The sequence below is a fragment of the Podarcis liolepis genome (genome assembly GCF_965112155.1).
Source record: "Podarcis liolepis genome assembly, chromosome: 4".
Lineage (NCBI taxonomy): Eukaryota > Metazoa > Chordata > Lepidosauria > Squamata > Lacertidae > Podarcis > Podarcis liolepis.
This window is the reverse complement of record NC_139558.1, coordinates 50697978-50718118: the sequence shown is the minus strand read 5'-3', so window position 1 is coordinate 50718118 and position 20141 is coordinate 50697978. Positions and strand designations below refer to the sequence as shown.

The 20141-nt window shown below is 43.8% G+C and overlaps 1 long non-coding RNA gene across 1 annotated transcript in view; it reads right to left on the bottom strand.

Moving 5' to 3' along the window:
• LOC310704701 overlaps window positions 1-11685 on the bottom strand; it is a 46934-nt gene extending 35249 nt beyond the window's left edge. The window contains exons 1-2 of the long non-coding RNA XR_014524965.1: window positions 11005-11685; window positions 6956-7098 (exon numbers count right to left, since the gene is read on the bottom strand). This is a non-coding gene — a long non-coding RNA (uncharacterized lncRNA). The remainder of the gene's footprint in view (window positions 1-6955; window positions 7099-11004) is intronic.
• Window positions 11686-20141: the final 8456 nt, after the last annotated feature.

Here is a 20141-nt window from a genome sequence, read left to right as displayed (position 1 = left end):
TGCTTTTCCTCCAGCAGAGTTTAAAACACATTTTCCTTCCACTCTGCTACTTTTCTCCTCCAAATCCCAACATCCCAAAACTGCTTTTTGTTTCAGCACCAGTCAAAGACATATTTTTCAGGCTTTTCAGTCAATTTTAGCTGTTTTATTAGTTTTAATTTCATTAATTAATAATTTAATATTAATAAAATCAGCCCAATTTTTAGAGTTTTACAGTTAACATGTTCTTCCTGATGACAGATTTAATGTTCATTGCTATTGTTGTTTTGGACGAGGAATTTTCCCCCATATAGCTTTGTTTAATGGAGGGGTAGGTTATTGATGTTCTTATGTAATTGTATTTATGGATTTTTAATTGTATCTCCTAATTTGTACGTTGTAAATTGCCTACAGGCTTTAGCATAGAGCCCTGTCACTGGCGTAGGTGGTACACAAATGTAATAAGCAGCAACACAAACAAACAAAGCAAACAACTTCAATTCTGTCCTATATGCATTTCTGCATAATGTGTAATTAGTCCCTGAGCTGATGGCATAAACTTAGCTGGCAAGTAAGCTAATTTTTATGTAAGTAAGGACTGATCCACAGGAGCTATGCCATTATTATTATTATTATTATTATTATTATTATTATTATTATTATTGCTGCTGCTGCTGCTGCTGCTGCTGCTGCTGCTGCTGCTGCTGCTTTTTGAGGGGGTGTCAAAGAAGCATGCAATTAAATATATTTAAAATAACAGTAAAGCACAATCTGATGCCATATTCAAAAAAAGACAAATTTAGCAATCGCATCAGGGATAGCAAACCTGTAGCACTCTGGATGTTGTCCAGCTCTTGTTAGCCCCAGGCAGCATAGCCAAGGATTGTGGATGGTGGGAGTTGTAGTCCCACCACATCTGGAGGGCGGCAGGTTGTCCATCACTTCATTACATTAACAACCTCCAGGGTAGTATCAAACCTGCAAAGCACACAAAGAGCCCACTTCACTGGGTGCTAATGGGGGGAGGGGAGTTGTCTTGCAGCTTTTACAAAAGGTAGAGAGGAAGGCCCATCATCAGACAGGTTGTTCCATCACCTTGGGGCTACTGTAGTAGAGGGCCCACCCACATCCTTGCGAAGCAAGGGCTTATGGAGCAGGACCTAAGCAGATGCACAAAGGCCAAAGAGGTGGCCTCTATGGCATGTGAGTCCCAGGCCAAGAATGACTTGAAGGCAGGAGTGGGGAACCTATGACTCTCCAAATGTTGCTGGACTTCATCCCTAGCTATTGGCCATGCTAGCTGGAGCTAATGGACTCCTGCAGCAACTGAACAGCCACAGGCTGCCTATCTCTGCTTTAAAGGTAAGTTTATTTCCACAAGTGTCTGCCTATGTACAAAGACACTCAACAGAGACCCTTCTTCATGTGTGCTTGCCAACAGAGGTACAGTGGCTGGCTACTGGAGAAAGGGCTTTTCTCTCTGCTGGTTGCTTTGTGTTTGCTGTATTTCTGCTCTTTTCAGGTTTCAGATGGCCTGGAAAGCTGTTAAGGGTATAAATCCTTAAAACTGGCCTCTGAATACCTCTTGCTGGGAATCACAAGTGGGAAGAGCAGTGCTGGGTTCAGGCCCTGTTTGAGGGCTTCCATTGGCATCTAGTTGGCCACTGTAGAGCAGAATGCTTGGCTAAATGGGCCTTTGGCTCCTTCCAGCTGAGCTCTTCTTTATATTTCTTACATTAAACATGGCCTGGAGCTACACTGGAATCCAATACAATTGCAACTGAATATGAAGATCAAACCTCTCCATTCTTAAGAAAATCAGCCCTGAGTGCTCACTGGAAGGACAGATTGTGAAGCTGAGGCTCCAATACTTTGGCCACCTCATGAGAAGAGAAGACTCCCCGGAAAAGACCCTGATGTTGGGAAAGATGGAGGGCACAAGGAGAAGGGGACGACAGAGGACGAGATGGTTGGACAGTGTTCTCCAAGCTACCAGCATGAGTTTGACCAAGCTGCGGGAGGCAGTGGAAGACAGGAGTGTCTGGCGTGCCCTGGTCCATAGGGTCACAAAGAGTCAGACACGACTAAACGACTAAACAATAACAATGTTGATTCCTCCCAATGTTGATCAGGAGATGAACAGAATAATTTTGCAACAGCTGAAATGCATGAATCATTTTCAAGGGCAGCCCCATGCAGAGGGTATTACAGTAAATCCTGATAGTTCTCTTTCAGTTAAAACTACATTATGTAGTAGCAGTCTGCTTCACATGTTCAAGGGCTAAACTATTTTGCACAAAACAGGTTTTGTCCCAGAGTCCTGGTGAGCTCTGGGCTAAAGCCAACTCAGATGTGCCATTTCTGATACAGCACAGTCCTCTTACACAGGTACCACCTCAGAATCCACATGGGACCTGCTTGCTTGAAAGCTCTGTATGTATATGTTCATTTGTGTACACTCTGTAATGGATAACTCATGTCATGGGCAGTAAGGGATCAGGGCAAGAGGCAGGTTTTGGGGTTTTTTCTTATTGCTCAAGTAAATATTTGCACAGTAGAAAATTCAGTGGTCATTATGGATATATTACCAGCAGTAGTGCCTAAGTGCTCTCATACATATTATTGCAGTTGGTAATGATCAAAGTGTTTGGATGAGTAAACATTCACAGCCCATAGTAAAATGCCATTATTACAACCACTGTCAAACACAGGTAGCGGGTATGAGGATATAAAGCTGAAATTACAGAGGCTATCGTGAGCCTTTGATCAGAGGACTCAAAAAAGAGCCTCAGGGGCATTCTCTCCATCAGAAATTATATGAACGGTGTCAGTTTCCAACTGGGGATCCTGGGACTGGATGTCCTAGTCACATCTCTGACTGGAAAAGGCACTCTACCAATGCCTGGAGGGTGTGCATGGCCTTCTATTGCCCTCCAAGCTTTTTTGCAAATATTCAAACTGACTCTTTGCAGGAAGCTCAAGTCTTTGTGAGCATTTGCTCTGAATGTTTTCAAAAGCCCATTCCCTTCAGGGTCAAGGGACAAGACACTCATACATCCTTAGCTGAGCATGCATAGAGGCCAGAGCCACTTCCAGGATACTTAGGGGGTAGGGGTTGGGTTAGTAACCACGGTACTGCTGTTTGTGATTAATACAGCTAGTTTGGTCGTGTCTGCTGAGATCTGTAGTTGAGACTACTCTTCTTTCATTAACAATTATGTGAAGCACATCTTGTGCCAGTCAGCAGGTTCTCATAAGAACTGGCCACAGACAGTTTTGCAATTAAGGCAGGATTGGAGAAAGAATACCCCAGCATAGATCTCTCCTCCAGTTCTTGGTACTGGTAGCTAGGATTTCTTTTAATCACAACTGAGAGATCAAGGGCATTAATTCTGCCTAAATAGCAGACTGTATTTCCTCCAGGCTGTTCTGAGGAACTAATTACATAGACTCCCAATTTGAGGAAATATAAAACAGTCTGCAAATTATTGTAATGTTGATTTGTTGGCAGCCCAAAACATGGCATATGGCTCTTCAGTATGGCACCACGCTGAACAGGCTGACTAGTGGAGCTCCTTACGCAAGGCAATGTCGTAAGTAACAGTCAGATGCTGCTTATAGAAATATATTTTGGGTCCGTTCCCTCCTAGCTTACATAAGAAACAAGGGGTATAAAGACTTTCCTCAAAACAAGGGGCGATGTCTAAAGAGAATTCAATACGCTATTGTTAGATGTATCCATCGTTTTCCAGGGTAAAGTTTCAAGGGAAACCAGTTCACAGGTGGGAAGCAGAATACATCTGTGCAAGGTGCCAACTCACGGCTGCTGGCTTTGGTGTCACTGTTCCACCATCACACTCCTCACAAGAACAGTTTCTCATATGTCTATATATCTTAAGGCACCATTTGAATTTTTAATCATACAAGACAGAAGTAGCCAACACAATGCCTTCTAGCTGTGGTTGGACTCCCAAGTCCCTTCAGACCCAGAGGGCATGGCCAATGTTTGGGAATGATGGGAGCTACTGTTGAGCAGTATCTGGAGGGCACCGCAGAATGGGATGAAGGCAGCGGCACCAATCCAGGTTTCATTGAGGAGGACTAAGAGGTTTGAGGGCAAAATATTGACAGCAAAGCTGAAGTGCTTGCTCTTGGATTGGCAAAATAACAACAAAGGCATTTGTATTATAATAGAAGGTGACAACAACAACAGAATTTTATTAAAAATACAATAAAGAGTAATTAAAACCAACAAAAGACCAAAGAAAACTTTGCTTGCAACAGAGATAACACCAACTATTTACAGCTCAGAATAAAACCAGCCCGAAATTGGTTGACAACAGAATTTAAAAGCCTGAGTGAACAAATAGTTCCCCCTCTAATGTCAAAAAGGCTACCAGGAAGGTCCCCCGTGAGCCTCCCTGAGAATGATATTCCACAACCAAGGGCTACCACCAAAAAAGGCCCTATCTTTGGTAGCAACAAATCTCATTTCACTTAGCATGAGCACCTGGTGCAGATCCTCTGAAGAAGATATTGAGGTTTTGGTTTGCTTACACAGGAGGTGGTAATCTCTCAGTTAACCTGTTCCCAAGTCATGTAGAGCTTTAGAGCTTTACATCTGCATTATAACCTGGGTCCAGTGCAGCTGTTGAAGCAGAGGTAACTTTCATAATAACTGAAGTTATTGTAGGTGACCCTGAGTAATAATCCTACATGTTGTCCTGTCCTGATCACAGGTTGTGATGGATGCGTGAGAGTTGCACGGACACTCAGTAGCAGCTAGGTGCCACAGGATCTTGAATAGCCCACTTGCTCTGACAAGGTATGAAGCTCAGGGCTCACCCACACTTCTGCTTGGCCTGCTACTTCCCCCCAGGGAAAACTTGCTGTTCTCTGAGGATCCCAGTTGAGGGGGCTCTTGACTGATGGATTCCAGCAACTCCACGATTTGCACCACTGGCCTTCATTATCCAGCTGGTTCTTCCTCCTGTGTGAAGAGTCCCACCTGCTCCTCAGGATCATGTCATCTGGGCAAATGTCCCTTCCCTTCCCTGAAAATGGTACCCAGGGCTGAAGATGGAGTAGTCAGCCATCCATTCAATACACTGGTGCCCAAAGGCCCGTTATCATACACTGATATCTGGGTTTAAATAGTGGCTCTTATATAAAGCCATTCACATGCTTTTCCTGCAGGCAGGCAGCCATGTTCCTCATCCCATCCCAGTGGTCATAAACAAAAGAGACTACAGTACTCCGATGGACATAAAGAAAGGTATTTCCTGAGCATGACAGGATGCTAAGATGAAGACTCAACCATCTCTTTCCTTAAAAGTCACACAGCTGTCCTTGGTAACAATTCGGTGTGAGACAATGAACAGACCTTTGGCATTCCTGTATGATTTGAAAGAGCCTCGGGTGCAAGTAAGCTCTGCTATACTTAACCATTGTCATTCTGCTTCAAGCAACAGAGCAGCCTTCCCCAACTTGGTGCCCTCCACATGTTTCAAACTAAAGCTTCCATCAGCCACAGCCAGCATGGCTGTGTAGCAAAAGCAAAATTATACCCGAGTTCCCAAACAAACTCAGCTGAAGTGACCTGCTCTGTAGCTATCTGAAGACGCAGCTTGTTTACCAGTACAGTGGTGCCTCGCAAGACGAAAAGAATCCGTTCTGTGATTCTCTTCGTCTAGCGGTTTTTTTCGTCTTGCGAAGCAAGCCCATTGAAGGATTAGCGGATTAGTGCTATTAGCGGCTTTTAGAGGCTTTCAGCGGCTTATCTGCTGATCGGATCAGCTGATAAGCGGCTTAGCGCTATTAGCGGCTTTTAGCTGCTTTTAGCAGCTTATCTGCTGATCGGATCAGCTGATAAGCGGATTAGCGGCTTAGAAAAAGGGGGGAAAGGGGAAAAAACTAGCGGGAACTCGCAAGACATTGTCGTCTTGCGAAGCAAGCCCATAGGAGATTCGTTTTGCGAAGCACCTCCAAAACGGAAAACTCTTTCGTCTAGCGAGTTTTCCGTCTTGTGAGGCATTCGTCTTGCGGGGCACCACTGTATCCTTTGCTAGACACACCCCATGGGCCAGTTGTGGCAGCTACTTCAGGGTGGGACTGGAAAGAGATAATAGCATAAAGTCTGCTTTGCTTTAGAGGGCAACAACCCAGTGTCCTCATCTGCTCCTCCTTGGTGTCTGATGGTTGGCAGGTGGAAGCTCTTGTATTGGGACAGGAGCAGGACTTCCTCATCTTCTGCTTGGCCCTCTGATAACTGGCAATAGTCATTTCCGAGCTGAGCTTTCTCATCACACATTCAAGGCCAGCCAGGGGCATAGCAGGATTACATAACTCTTCTCGGAGAATCTTAAATTCCAGGAAAGAGGAAACAATGCATGACTGACTCTGCCTCTCTCTGTGCTAAAGGTGACTGAGTGCACAGTGTCCAGGGAAGGATAATCTGCTCTTGCCACCTGCACTCCTATCCTTTCACATGCCCTTCACAGTACAAGGGTTGATGTTGACTCTGAACTGTGCTGTTTGTGCAACCCTACCAGCTGGACACCCGAGTGCTATGTTGCCTAAACGGCAACTAGGGGTAAGTGTAAAAGCAGTAGATATAAACATGCTGTTGAGCAAAGGAGTAAGTCAGATGGCAGCTGCAACTGCTTGCACAGCTCATACCCTCATGTCACCCATACATATTTTTCGCAAGATGAGGGTTGCCCAATAGCAAATGGGGGCCTGTGTGCCCACGAAAGGGAGAAGCAATATGATACTAAAGGCAATGTCGCTTCTTGCTATTCTGCCAACTTCTACTGGCAGAGACCACAGAGAGGAAGCACCCATCTGGAATCAAATTTATCATCCGCAAACCTTTGGAGGCCTGCCGCTAGCTGGCAAAAAAAGAAACCCACACCACAATCTGAATGGGACTAGCTACAGAAAAGCACCCTGAGGATATGAAAGCAAGCAGGCCTACCTGGGAGCAGGTGAAGAACAAAATCCACCAGGGCCCCAAATATTCAGGAGGTTTTCAGTTGCCAATTGGGCTAGTGGCAACAATATATTTAACCAGTAATCCCATCTGTCCAGATCTGGTCAAAGGCAGCTCTCCACAATGCTCTGTGAAAGGAAAAAGTGATATAAATGTGAGAGCAGTATCCCACCATCTTGGATACATTTTTGTGCTGCCTGGTTTTTTAAACCTCCTTATAGTTTGGAAAAGCTCACATTTTTGTTGCATTAGATGATGTTGTCTCTTTTAAATACCTTTCCGTCTATGGAGGTAAAAGGCTCCACTCTGGCAATTAACTTGGAAAAGGAGAGGCCAGATTTATCATGATTTTTATGAGGCCTGTCCGCCTTGAACCATTTGGCATGAGAGAGATATCTCTTCTTGATCTGGGCAATAGTTATGCCTCTCTGTTTTGATAAGAAAGTTGAAGTCCAGACTACAGTTATAGAAAGAACTAGGATCTTGGTATAAAACATAAATAGAGGGCTGTTTTTTGTTTTGTTTTGATGGAGGGGTAATAATACAGAAGGTGGTTAGAGAGAAACAATCAGAAGTCAGAAAAAGTCTGAACTGCCATCAGCTGCCAAGAGAGTTTTTATATATGGGTGTGCAGATAAAGAGAGTGAGAAGGAGTTGGGCTATGTACACATAAGTCTGGCTCCAGCACACTCCCACTGCTAGTGTTTGAAGCCAATTACATATGAGGGAGGCCATAGTCCATATGTATCCTGTAGTTTCTCAGTGCTATCATTGTAATTAATAGTTTCATAAATTTCATGTCCAGGTTAGACTCAGAGATACACAGTTCAGCTGAAGGCATAATTTTCATCATGGGCTTTTGGAAAACTGTTCATTGGCTTGCTTGAGAGATGCACTGAGAAGATGCACTGATTTAACTATCTCCCAAGTCTTCTTATTGTGCCTGATTAACTCATTAGAATTCAAAGCTGTCACATTATAACTGGTCATACAGGGATTCCTCTAGCTGCATTAAGCAGTTAAAATTGCAAATCTTGCGCCTGTAGGCAAAACCATGAAACCATTGCTAGCAAAACATCCCCTTGAGATTCGAAGGGGTTAACAAAACCCTGTTATAAAACAGTAAATTCTAAATGTGCATTTAAAGGCATATGACTCAGAATTATTATTTTTTTAAAAAAAGAGGAAGATGGTTTCAGTTTGAGTTGGACACATTTCTGTTTATATCTCTAAGCTTCCTTCAGAATTAAAGAAATTGCGATCCTCCGCAAAAAAAACCTGTCATTCTAGAAAATTGCAGCTGGTGATAAATGTTTCCATCACTGGTGAGTTACAGAATCAAAAAATTAATAACAGAAGCAAGGATGTCCTTTCCAACCCCTGCATATGATCTGAATTTTCTTTCCAGTCCCATCTGTCATTACTTCACTCCCACCTTGGGGGTATTCTTGTCCCTGGAAGAGCGTCCAGTGCTATACCTAATCCTTATCCTCCCCCCCCCCAAAAAAAATTATATTCTAAAGTTCAAATCAAATCTGAAAAAATATAATCTGAAGCATTTCTATTTTTAATATATTTTATTATTAACACTTAAAAAGGACAACAGCACTGCTAAATCATAGCACAATAACACTAAGCATATTAAAGGGGGGGGGGAGAAATGAAAACAGTCACCGGAATGATTCTGTGGAAAACCAAGGTAAGTACAAAGCAGAGAAGGAAGCATAAGGCAATAAATGAAAAGGAGGAACATGGTCTTCCTAAGCAGGGTCAGGTGAAGAAGGCATGATGTGGACCAGTCAATGTCATAGGTATTGCCAAATAAAGTCATATTTCACTGAGATAAGTGATTTCATATGTTGTTTCTTCATGTGCACCACAAAAGCCCTCCAACTGGCAGCGAAGCCCACTGGCTTAGCAATTCCCTTCAAAACCTTAAGATGATGGGTTACTTTTTTGGAGACAGCTAATAACTACGCTTCCTTATACCAACAGTTCGCATTAATAACAGAAACACCCTTCCGTCCCTGTGTTATGACCAGTTGGTTGCAACTAAAAGGAAAATTACCAAATGTTTTAAAGGGAGGTCAACATTAATTCCTGAGAAAATAGAGAGAAGACACAATTTGGGATCTAGGACCAGTGAATGGTCAATAACGATTCCAATTTCCTTACACATTTGTGGCCAGAAAGTAGCTATGTGGGGCAAACCCACCACAGGTGCCAATATGTGCCAATAGCACCACATCCCCTCCAAAAGTCCAAATATTTGTATTCTGAATATGTGCTAGTGGTGCAGGTGTATAGTACCCTCTATCAACTGTTTTGAGGGAATTCCTTTGAATATAGGCTGGTGCAGAGGAAAATGTACCAGATTTTATTCTGAACAATTCCATCCAGGATCTCACCCAACTCTGCTTTCCACACCAAGCGTAAATCAGAAAAGGAGGGGAACTGCAAAACTAGTAACAATGAGTAAAAATGAGACACTAGCAATTTCATATAATTATTAGAATGGGGGGGGGGGAAATACCCCAGCTTCCATGGAATTAGAGGTCGGGTTGCTGGGCATTCTCTGCTGGATTAGGTATAAAGTGTAGCAAATGGAGTATTTCTATTTGACCCTTAGATCAGGGTAATAGAATTGTGTAAAGAGAGGTTTCCACTTGTAGATGTGAACTACAGAGAGCACCAAAGTCTACTGCATATGCGCAAGGGAGAGGAAATATGTTCACCACCAGTGAATGATGTTGCAGGCACTATTGCGTAGGTACCACAATGGCCATAAATGCATCTCAAATTTCGGGAGTTAGTGTCAGCATTTTCCAGGTATCACCCAAGGTGTTATAGGCATTTATACAAAATAAGTTTTACCAGAGACTAAAGTGGGGCAAAGAAGATGAATGCCAAGCAATTATACATCTGCACATGTTTGAAAAATCACGACTCCCCACTGTGGAGTACAATGACCTCATAAAAGCTGTATAATTGACTTTCTTCTAGCTTATGAGTTGACTACCTTAAAAAACAGGCATGCTGATCTTTGGAAGTCAGCAAAGCAAATACATACAAGGTTTATAATATTTGAATAATGTTATTGTCAGAGCTGCTTGAAGATCCTAGCTCACAGAGGATCACGCTAGCCAGCGATCATTAAGTAAAAGTCTTTATTGAATTACAGTTTCCATTCCCACGCTGCTGCGCGCAACTCTACGTCTAGTAGCTAGATCGGCGAAGCTCCGTCTGAGTCTCCGCCCCGTGTGCACCAACTTAATATCCTAGCCTTGCTCCACCTTTTCCGCCTGACTGTCCTCCTCTGGGTCCCTCTACCCCCCGGGGCTTCTTCCTTCCGGGATTCTTCTGACGCTGACCCGGACCCTCCTGCCTCCTTGCGCCGGGCTTTAGGACCTGGTTCCCTTTCGGGGCTGCTTACTGCGCCGCCTTCCTCTGCATTTGAACTTGGCGCGCGCGCCCAACCTTCCACTTTCCTCTTAACCGTTTCTTCGCTCCCCGATGGAGGTGTGGCCACTCCTGACTCATGCCCTCCCTCCTGTGGTGAGCTGCCAGCGCTTCCCCCCTGGCTCCTTTCCTCTTCCCTGCTTCCTGGCGGTGACGCTGGTCCCGATTTCCAGCTGCTCCCCCCTGAGTCCCCTCTGGCTCTATCTTCCTGGGGTGCCCCCCTAGACTCCCCCCTTGCCCTGGCCACTGGTGCTCCTTTCTGTGAATCCTCTGATTCACTGGAAAGACTAGGAGATCTCGGGTCGTCGTCATCACTCATCTTTTCTTCTGCCTCCTCCCCTTCGCTCTCTGTTTCCTCCCTTGCCCGTGCCTCTGCTCCTAAACCCCTGACAGTTATCAAACATGATACAATATCTGGCTGGTTGGTCTCTTTAATTATCCACTGCAAAGTTTCAGAAGTTCTAATGGATGGTAAATATTTGCTTTCTTTAAAAAAAAAAAGTTACAGTGAAGCTTCTGAAGTGTTGTGCCTCCACACACCCTCTTTCTTGCATATATATGTTCTTCAGTATTACCTGGTGCACGGGAAATTGTGCAATGCATTCCCTCTGGCCATTGCAGGAGCTTAATGGCTATGAGTTCCAGCCACTTTCTTGGCCCTGACGTTGCTTTATTGCTCAGAACTTCCCAAAAAACACCGATTCAGGTCTCTTGCAGTGAACAACTAGTGGAGCAGACACAGTTGAGGCTTAATTTGCGCCAGGACTCAGCTGGGCTCGTCCCTGCCATCTTTTCAATGACAGAATGCAGTCTTTGAAACGTCAAATCCATGAGACTTACTTCTGAGTAAACGCAGTCAAGGCTGGGCTGTGTGCCACCTGGCTAGAAGAGCTTCCAGGAGAGAGGCTTAAAAGCCTTTTCGTGTGTCATATGCCGTCCGTGCTGCAGTTTGTTGTGACGTTTTTCTCTGGAAGGCTCCTTGCTGGTGTTTCTCCACCCGCCAGTTCCCATTTCTTTCCAGCCACTCGTCAATGGGTCTGCTAAGCCCATCATCATTCTTCCTCACTACTGTGTTCCCTAACTGTTGGCTTCCTGCCAACCTCGTTTTAAAGCTTTTTGCCTGCTTTTTTCCTCATTTCCCTTTACACCCCAACTTCCTTCCTGTCTTCCGCAACAGCTTGTCTGCTGTTTCAATTTTCTTCTCTGTCCTTCCCTCACTCCCATCTCTGTGGTTTCTGTTGTATTTCTTCCTATGCCTAGAAAGGTCTCATCCTCCACCTTCTCCTCATTCTCCTCACCTGCCTCAACATTCACATTCCTAACTCACCACAGATCGCCTCAGTGTACCTTCACCCAGAGCCACCCCAATCATCAGGTGAACTGAGACAGCTCTCTGTGACAAAGGTGCAGGGGTGGCCAGTCAATGTCCCCTTGGTTCTCCTCTTGCTTTCCTCACTTCTGTCCTGGGCTTGCAAATGCAGCAAGAACCTTAAGCTTAAGAAAACTTGAAGTTTAAGCGTAAGTAAAATGTCAAATTTACTCCCCAAATGCCTTTCTCTAGTGAAGGAACCCTGTTGGCTCTTTCTCAGACCAGTTTCTCCAGACCAGTTTCTCTAATCTTAAATTCAGTTTCCCATTTTTCCACAGCAATTTGCAACTTCTTCTTTTAAAAAACAACCAAAAAAACTTCATGAAAATTCACCAGCACTTTAATGTGGACTTCTACGCGGGTAGCACTGTGGGTTAAATTACAGAGCCTAGGGTTTGCCGGTCAGAAGGTCGGCAGTTCGAATCCCCGCGACGGGGTGAGCTCCCATTGCTCGGTCCCTGCTCCTGCCAACCTAGCAGTTCAAAAGCACGTCAAAGTGCAAGTAGATAAATAGGTACCACTCCGGCGGGAAGGTAAGCGGCGTTTCTGTGTGCTGCTCTGCTCTGCGTCGTCAGAAGCGGCTTAGTCATGCTGGCCACATGACCCGGAAGCTGTACACCGGGTCCTTCGGCCAATAAAGCGAGATGTGCACTGCAACCCCAGAGTTGGTCACAACTGGACCTAATGGTCAGGGGTCCCTTTACCTTTACCTTTACCCTTGCTAAATATACACAATTTTGTAAATAAAATTTCCCCTAATGTAAAGCATTTTCCTATGTTTTCACTAAGACATGCCTTTCTATGTGTACTTTATACATTTTTGTACCCATTTCTTGGCTGGGGAAATTGCAGAAATTCAGAGAAGTGCAAATTTCAAATGATATCCTTATCGCAGTTCATGTACTCGTTTGGAAAGTGTGAATTAGTTAGGTTTGCCTTTAAATGTGAAGTAAATCAAATTAGGAAGGCATAGAGCAGCTCTGAAACAAATCAGGCTGCTTCCAAACACTAAAAATTCAAATAAGAATAAAATCTTTTGGCTGTTGCATATCCTTAGAAGAATGAAATGAAATGAAATGAAATGTATTGTTATGAAATCCATTAAAATATTATGGCATTGGCTTTTTAATCAGGCCCAGGCAGTTTAAAGGTGAGTTCTTCTGGAGTCATTCCAATGCAGAGCAAAGGGAGAAATTACATAAATTTGCAAAAGATGCCAAGGTTAACATCTGGTTTGAATAACTGCATTGTGGCCAGGCACTTCTGCCTTGCAGAATTTCTTCACAAAAGTATTTTGTTTTGTTTTTTAAAAGTGCACACTCTATTACGTAATTCTAATTTTAAGGGGAAAGGACACTGGGCAAACTGGAAACTAGGAAATCCTGCTGAGCATTTTTCAAAAAACGTGGTGAAAAAACACCTTTTTCCAAAGCAAATTTAACTAAATTACTGTATTTTCATTAGTCTTTTCAAAGCATTGCCACAGGAATAATCCAAAGGAACCTAGACACTGCCGACTGAATTTTAAATAGCACCATTGCCGATGTTTGGAATGTAGATGTGTCCATTTTGCAATACTCACCTGTCTTCTGAAGTAAGCGTTATTTTAATCTAAAGTTCTTCTCCAGAACAGATCATAATCTAAGTCAGTGTGCCTGCTTGTCAGTAAGCCAGGTAAATGAGAAATTGGCTGAACACAATACAAGGGTTCACAGGAGGACTCATGATGCCATTGTGACAGGGCCCAAACTACAGAATTGGAATAATCAAAGTTATTTTATGACTTTAAGCGTGTTGTCATTGTTCTTGTCCCCCCCCCCTTCTTTAAAATAGCTGCCAGGAGTCCCTAATCCAGATAAGAACCCTGCAGGTGCTCTTTTCCCGAACAGAAGGATTCCAGTGTGGAGAGTGACACGTGTGGATGTGAGCAGTCTAGTTATCGTAAACCAGCGCAGGTCACACAATCTCTGGATTCTCTTGAACAATTGAGCTGTATGCAGGGGGCTTCATGCAGAGCACCTTAGGGTTTTATTTAAAAGAACAACAACAAAAGAGTCTAGCTTTTCCATTTTTTGACAGAACTGGATGCAATTTTCAGTTGTGGCCACACCTTCTAATGAATCCTGCCAAATTTTAGAATGATAATTTCAGTCGTTTGGTGAACACGGTAGGAATCATAGGATGGTGGATAGTAGGAAAGGAATATGGTTTGTCAGCTTTGTTTTAGAGTTCCTATAAATGATGAGAGGGCATAATAAGCGAACTTTAAAGGTTCTTTCACTTTGTTTTATATTGTTTTGTTTCTTTTGTTTAATGCATATTTAATATTTCCTTTTAGCATATAGGTTAGGTATGCGTGAAGCTAATCCATGTTTCCAAAAATGGCAGAAAATAAAGTTTCTGCCTGGTCTTATAATAAATAATATTTTTTTATTTATACCCCGCCCTTCCCCGTTCAGAAACCCAGGCTCAGGGCTGCTAGCAACAAATTTAAAACACTTAATTGTAATACAACATAAAAGCAGCATAAAATACAGTATTAAAACATGAATAACAATAAAATTCAAAGTTCAAAAATCAATTTGAGGGACATCCATCCAATAAACATTAGATAGTCACCAGGGCTAGCTGGCTAAATTAGACCTACTTGGGCCAGCGAGGAAGCCAGAGGAGAATTAGCTGTGGGGTCCCAGAGTGGGTAATCTTCATAAAAAGGGGGGAGGGGGAGAGAAGGGAAATAAAATATCAGGCTGATCTTCAGCTCTCTATACAGGTGCATGTGGCATTGCCATCATATACAATCCCAAGCGAGGGGGAACAGCCCTCTCCTCTGCTTTTCTCCCTTCTTATACATTTTCTATTTAATAAGGAGAGACCTTTGAACCATCAGTGAATATTGCAAATGACAATCTTAACGTAAACAAGATAAAGACAAAGAAACTCAAACTCTCTCACACACACATTAAAGTTGCCATAGGTGTGATAATTCTGGCTAAGAACATCACAGGATTAATGGTGGAGCAGATTTAACTTTATGCTTGTTGACTCTGCCATGAAAATCCACACAAACAGGAACCGAGCTGATGACACCTGATCTGCCTCACGGTCAGTGTCTGGGAATCAGTGTGTGGGCAGTGGGGAGCTGTGTCTTCCTGGGCTGAAAAGCGAGAAAGGGAACAGTTTCTCTGCTTCAATTCACTGTACCAAAACAAAAGCAAGTAAAAATGAAAAATGGGGCATTGGATTATGTGACTGTTGCCTACTCTTTTGCTTATCTCTCTGCCCCATCCCCCGGCCTCCCCAATTCAGCCCCACTTCCGAAGATTGGGCACTCCTTGTCCTAACTAGAACCTCGTTGTCGCTTTGTTTTTAAATTGTGGGTCTGTTTGCCACCCTGGATTCCATTGAGAGAAAGGGTGAGATATGAATGCAAAGCAAATTTGGAATAGCCCAGTTGGCTAGAGCATGACGCTCATAATGCCAAAGTTGCACGTTCAGTCCCCCTATTGCATTGCAGGCAGTTGAACCAGACGATCCTCAGGGTCCCTTCCAACTCTACAATCCTACAATTCTATGATTATGTTGCTAAATAAATAAAAATAAATATAAACTATGGGAGCAGTAGGTAAAGCCAGTCAGATAGAAATATGCTATTCAAAAGGAGTGTGATTAATTTTCTATCTTTGGACATAACTTACCCAGCAGTGCCCAGTTTGTGTTGTCCTCCCACAGCTTCAATTGTGAAATCAGCCACTTCTTCTAGGACTGCTTGAACTCGTAAAGAAGTGAAGATATGCTCACATAAATCCAAGACAAAGGCACACACTTGCCTAGAACAATTTAACACAGAATTTTGGAATCTGTACTAGGTAGTTCTGTATGTACTTTCACTGAAGGAATTTGCTCAAGGAAGTGCTATCTGATGCTCCTATGTTGCAAATTCCAGGATGTTTAAAGAACCAACATATAAAATCTGGTGGATCACAAAGCAGCATAGTCATAAACCCCACTTGCTGGGTCATCACCTTGTCGTGGTGAGTGGGCTTGCATGTTCCTATGACCCTTGTGAGCGAAGCTGTTGGGAATCTTGTACTCCCAGCAGGGTCACCCAAGGCGCTAAGATCAAAGGGAAGGAGCTAGACAAAGTATGACCCAAGAAGTCCTCAACGGCAGAACAGGCAGATGATAACAAGTGGTTTGTTACAACAGCTGTGAAGGCGGATGAAGGCTGCAGCAGATAGGAATCTACCGGTTTGTCATGACTACTTCATGCCATCGGAACAGAGCCCTACCACGAAGGCTGTGTGTTGGTCAACGTTCACTGATCTACACACATAAAACAAATTCACGCACAGGCATCTTCCAAAAACCCAACCCAAACCCCCAAAGTCCCATGGCGATTGGCAAATGGTAACGGGGGCAGCACCTTGCAATCTGGAAGACCCCAAGTCATGAACCGGCACATGGGCGGTGGATACAGATTCAGTTGTTCTGACTCAAGGAATTAAGCAGTTGAGCAGCTCAGCAGCTGTATCCATGACTGAGCAGCCCTTTTTAGGATCCACTCTGCTCACCCCGAAAAGGGGAAGGGGCTAGAAAAGGTGCCCTAAACATAGTCTGCCTCCCTTTCCCCCTTACTGGATTACCACGCCCAGTGGGGTCACCTCCTAGAGGTCGTAAAAAACAATTGAACTTTGAAACATGGAATATACGGACTTTGTCAGATCGAACTCAGGACGCAAGGGAGAAACGTGCTAGGAGGAAGGCACACTTGGCAAATCCACACCGTGATCAACTCCCACCCAGAAATCAATGTCCCCACTGTGGAAGGACGTGTGGATCCAGAATTGGCCTCCACAGTAACTTACGGACTCATTGTTAAAACCGTGTTTATGGAAGACAATCTTACTCGGCTATGAGTGATCGCCAAAGAAGAAGTCATAAACATTTTTCATGATCCATGAAGTGTTGTCAGTTATTGAGGTTTATGACAAGTCTGATAATAATAAGGCTCTGTGACCCAAAAATTTGAATAAAGGATCTCTTACCAATGGTAAGAGCAGGTGGCGCTGTGGTCTAAACCACTGAACCTCTTGGGTCTGCCGATCAGAAGGCTGGCGGTTTGAATCTCTATGACAAGGTGAGCTCCCATTGCTCGGTCCCAGTTCCTGCCAACCTAGCAGTTCAAAAGCACGCCAGTACAAGTAGATAAATAGGTACCACTCCGGTGGGAAGGTAAACAGCATTTCCATGCGCTCTGGTTTCCATCATGGAGTTTCGTTGTGCCAGAAGCGGTTTAGTCATGCTGTCCACATGACCCAGAAAGCTGTCTGTGGACAAACACCGTCTCCCTTGGCCTGAAAGTAAAATGAGCATCACAACCTCATAGTCACCTTTGACTGGACGTAACCTTTACCTTTTTACCTTTACTTCTCAACTGTCCCTCACTGTGAAGAGCATGAATGTATAAAATATATAAAATGTGTGTGAACACATACATGTTCTTAAATGCTACAAATGAATTTTAGCCGCAACCGTAACCCTACTTATCTCAGACTGAGCCTCATTGAATTCAACTGACGTCTGAGTAGACATGGTTAGGATCAGACTGTTAGAGTACCATAGGCTTTCAAAAATGCTGTCAAGCCTATAGATGTAGTAATACCTAGATTGCCTTTGTTAACAATTGGTGTGATATTCCCTGGCACAAGGGAGTAACTACATGTCAGCAGAGCTCCAGCACTGCGTTTTTAAAAACCAAGGTAGATCCAAGGTAGATCCAATGAAAAGTGGGTGTTGATGTGACACATGCACCGTGCTGCCAAGTAAAACTGGGGGGGGGGGGAATCCACTCCATGTAAAATTTGTGGGTGCCTGGGCACCCAGGGCCCCGCATAGTTGGTGCCTATATCTCCAACACTGTCATTCTCCTCCACTACACCTAAATAGCTTAGGGCAGTGGGTAGGCAAACTAAGGCCCGGGAGCCAGATCCAGCCCAATTGCCTTCTAAATCTGGCCCGTGGACAGTCCAGGAATCAGCGTGTTTTTACATGAGTAGAATGTGTCCTTTTATTTAAAATGCATCTCTGGGTTATTTGTGGGGCATAGAAATTCGTTCATCTATTTTTTTCCAAAATATAGTTTGGTCCCACCACATGGTCTGAGGGATGGTGAACCAGCCCACAGCTGAAAAAGGTTGCTGACCCCTAGGCTTAGGGGGTGGAGGGCAGCCCAGATCTGACTATTCCCCACCTCCTCAGCACCTGCCACCTCAGGTGGCTGATTCACTCTTCCCCCAAAGTAGGGCCAGCCCTTGAAATGAGATGAAATGAATAGTGGAATAGCCAAGGTCACTGGGTTTTGCTAGCAGAAAGTATTTTTATTTAGCTCTTATTATCATGAAGCTCAGTCAACATTAACATTTTAACAGGATCTAAACAGGGATCAATAAAGTGTCATGTAATGATTACCTCTCAGCAGAGGGAAGCTGGGAATTAACAACCAGGAAAAATCCAATTCAGGCAAAACTAAAAGAATGAAGGGAGCGATAATTCAGACAAAGCTAGGAGAAAGCTGGGAACAGTAAACTCTTGGAATGAAGGAGGATTGGCTGGTAGAAGCTGCAGGTGAATGACTTATCCAAGGAAGAGGGTTATATGCATGCTCTTGAGTGAGTCAGATGCAGAGGGAACCATGAGACATGTCCTGCAACCTGCTTTGTAAGCAGATATGAAGCATTGGATCAGACAGTCCTGGGACTGCTTCCACGCTGCACAGTGGCACAGGAGATGTGGCCAGTTCCACTTTCCTGCTTCAGAGTGTACCTCCTGCATGGAACACATGATCAACAACACATTTGCTATATATGCACATGTTAAATGTACATAGAATCATAGAATTCATGGATAGACATACGTTGTGTGTATCTGGATGAAATTCATATGCATCTTGCTCCAGGTTATTGAAGATTTATTATGTACCCTCTAGCACTTCACAGGTGGATATAGGGACAGCCTTGAGTACTTGTCAAATCTATACACCATCCTTTCCTAATATGATATCCCTCAGATGTTTGTTAAACTGTAGCTCCCATCCTTTCCGACTTTGGCCATCTTGGCTTGGACCAACAGGAGTTATGTAGCCCAAGTAACTGGAAGGCACCAGATTGGAAAAGGCTGCTCTACTTTTAGCGCACAATTCAAAGTGTTGGTGCTTACCTTTAAAGCCCTAAACAGCCTCGGCCCCGTATACCTGAAGGAGCATCTCCACCCCCATTGTTGAGCCCAGAGGTCCAGCTCCGAGCACCTTCTGGTGGTTCCCTCACTGCAAGAAGTGAAGTTACAGGGAACCAGGCAGAGGGCCTTCTGGATGGTCACAGCCACACTATGGCCCGCCCTCCCATCAGAAGTCAAGGAGATGAATACAGTGGTACCTCTGGTTACAAACTTAATTCGTTCCAGAGGTCTGTTCTTAACCTGGAACCGTTCTTAACCTGAGGTACCACTTTAGCTAATGGGGCCTCCCACTGCCGCTGCACGATTTCTGTTCTCATTCTGGGGCAAAGTTCTTAACCCGAGGTACTACTTCCAGGTTAGCGGAGTTTGTAACCCGAAGTGTTTGTAACCCGAGGTGTTTGTAACCCGAGGTACCACTGTATGACTTTTAGAAGACAACTGAAGGCAGCCCTGTACAGGGAAGGTTTTAATTGTTGGTGTTTTATTGTGTTTTTAATATTTTGTTAGGAGCCTCCCAGAGTAGCTGGGGCAACCCAGTCAGATAGGCAGAATATAAATAATAAACTTATTATTATTATTATTATTATTATTATTATTATTATTATAGAAAATAGCTGCAATTCAGAAATATTCAGTAATCTTTATTATCTGCATGAGGGTGTACAGAATGGAACATGATGGAAGAAATGTCAGTGTACTAGTGTTGTGTAACCATGTGTGTGAGCATTTACATGTCACACTTAACAATCCTCCGCTCTTTCCAGGCATGGTCTACACTTTAAAGCTCCATGACCAAGAACCCTCCCCCTTTTCCACTTCTGGAGCTTTCCTTGTGAAAACCCACTCTTTCAAGCTGAATCGGAGCAAAGAGCAATCTGGGGAAAGCCTGAATTGCCATTTGTTGTGCTTCAGCTTTAAAGAATGGGGTTTTGAGGGAAAGCTCTGGGGCAAAAAGAAAGAGTGCTTGGACACAGAGCTTTAAAGCACAGACCTGTGTCTGGCAAGAGCAAGGTGTGTGTGGATAAGCCCTAAGATTGTGATGAGAAAGCCTCTGATTGAATTCAATTTATTTTCTTGATGATCCGAGCTCTGACCACAGCAAGACAG